Source organism: Colobus angolensis, unplaced genomic scaffold, assembly GCF_000951035.1.
Source record: "Colobus angolensis palliatus isolate OR3802 unplaced genomic scaffold, Cang.pa_1.0 Scaffold6, whole genome shotgun sequence".
In the NCBI taxonomy this organism is placed as follows: Eukaryota; Metazoa; Chordata; class Mammalia; order Primates; family Cercopithecidae; genus Colobus; species Colobus angolensis.
The window spans coordinates 5286971-5289020 of record NW_012119598.1 but is presented as its reverse complement, the minus strand read 5'-3'; the positions used below and the strand labels follow the sequence as shown (position 1 = coordinate 5289020).

At 41.7% G+C, this 2050-nt stretch overlaps 1 protein-coding gene across 3 annotated transcripts in view; it reads right to left on the bottom strand.

Annotated features, from left to right (window-relative positions):
* Positions 1–2050, bottom strand: part of CDYL (chromodomain protein, Y-like) — a 260878-nt gene that overhangs the window by 119552 nt on the left and 139276 nt on the right. The window contains exon 1 of one of the 3 annotated variants that reach the window (XM_011962629.1): positions 1260–1334. The exons of the other annotated variants lie outside the window; for them this stretch is intronic. The gene's annotated coding sequence lies outside the window, so the exon portion shown is untranslated. Of the gene's footprint in view, positions 1–1259; positions 1335–2050 lie in introns of those variants that run through there. 3 annotated transcript variants of the gene reach the window in all.

Sequence of the window (2050 nt, the reverse complement as noted above, 5' to 3'; positions counted from 1 at the left end):
TTAGCCAGGTGTGGTAACACTCGTCTGTAATCCCAACAACTCAGGTGGCTGAGGCAGGAGAATCGCTTGAACCCAGGAGGTAGAGGTTGCAGTGAGCCAAGATGGTGCCACTGCACTCCAGCCTGGGCGACAGAGCAAGACTCTGTCTCCAAAAACAACAACAACAACAACAACGACGACGACGAGTATTTACTAATTTTTGTAATGTACAGGTGAGCCATTTATTTTAATCCACTGACGTTTACTTCAGAATCTTTTGAAAAAGTTTTTGAATAAAACTATTTTATGTCTATAAATACAACATATGATAAATTATATTGTCACTCAAGTTATCACACTGTGAAGAATATACACAGAGGCAAATTAGTAAAATAAAACAAATGGCCATTTCATATCCCTGAACATGTAACATCCACTGACTCAGGTCTGTGCCTCTAACAATGATTGGCCTATCTTATCTGGATTCTCATTCATTCAGCAAAAGTGTCTGCTATGTACAAGGCACTGTACAAGATACTGGGGATACACAGGTGAACAAGGTGAACACCACTGCTGCCCTCATTCTCATGAGAGAGACTTCCACCCCGCAGAGGTGGGAGCAGACACACATACCCACACCCACACCCATCACTCCATTCCAGAGCGCTCACCTAGGTCAAATTCTATTTTGTTCCTTCAAAGTTCTGTATCCCCAATTCTGTATCCAGGGACAAGGTCTACAAGTGACAGGACCATCTCTATCAAGGTGCCAGAATCAGAAATGTACTCACTCCCCTTCCTCGCATTCAGTCTCAGCATTTTCTTTCAGCCACATTAGAGACCAGCACACCAAGGCCTGAAACAGCCCCCAAATTCAATACAAACAGTTCTTTTCTGCCTCCTTTCCTTTGCATTTTTCCTTGTTGCATGGTGGTGAGCATAGAAATTAGGCTGTGATTATTTTCTCCATTGCTAACAGATTTTAAAAATATTTTAATGAGCCATCTTTTACAGGACTTTAGAAGGACAAAGTATTTACTGCAAAAACAGGAGAGGGGAGAGGCTGGTGAGAGCCATGCTCCCGAATGGACGCACAAGGACAAGTAGTATCACTGGAAGGAAAGCCACAGTCTCAATTCCCAGAACCCATAAGGGAAAGGAAAAAAATAAAAAGTAAACTGAAGCAAACAGAAAACATATCACACTGGTTTAAAATCCCAGCTCCTCTAGGGGGCTGGAATTCTGAAAGCACATGTATAAAATAAATAATTAAAACTCACTTTTTGGTTCTGTGCAACATTTTTCTACTTTATGTAGTTTGGGGTAGCATTTGTGGCTGACTTAGAAACCTAAGCCTTATGAATAACACTGATTTCAAAGTTTCCAGATCAAGCACCAATTTAAAAATAACAAAAAGCTTCAGAACACAAACTATTCCTGAGTTGTGGAGTGCCTGCCAATAAATGTGGCTGTGACCATATTACACAATGGGGTAGACTGATCTAGAATATAGCAGGGGGCTGGGGAAGGAAAACTATCAATGCCAGCCAAGATCTGGACTTATGGCAGAAGACAGTTTCCCAAAGCATGATGTACATCCTCCTAGCAGTCCACAAGATGACTTCTAGATGGCATAAGGATGAATATTTAGATGTATTAACACCGTTTATTATATCATTAGAAGAACCATAAGCCAGCGCCAATTGTTTAAACGGGTAGTGCGGTGATAAGCCCTGTGACACAGACTCACAGGTATGTAGGGATGGTGCTCACGCACACCTTCAACACTGAAAATTGTCAGTGACTTTCCACCACAACCATTCAGATGTACAGACAGGGGCAGACTTGGTAGAGCAGGAAGTTCTGACTTCTCATACAGAAACGTTTCCAAAAAACAGCAATTATTGTTACAACCAACATTATCAGGACTCTGGAAATAAGTCAAAGACTGGCAGCAGACAAGTGAACATTGAATCAAGAAGCTACCAACTTCAAAAGTATAGGTTTGCATTCCCAGTGGGAAAGTCCCTGCTTCCTGGTTTTACAGGGAGCACAGCCAAACTTATTCACA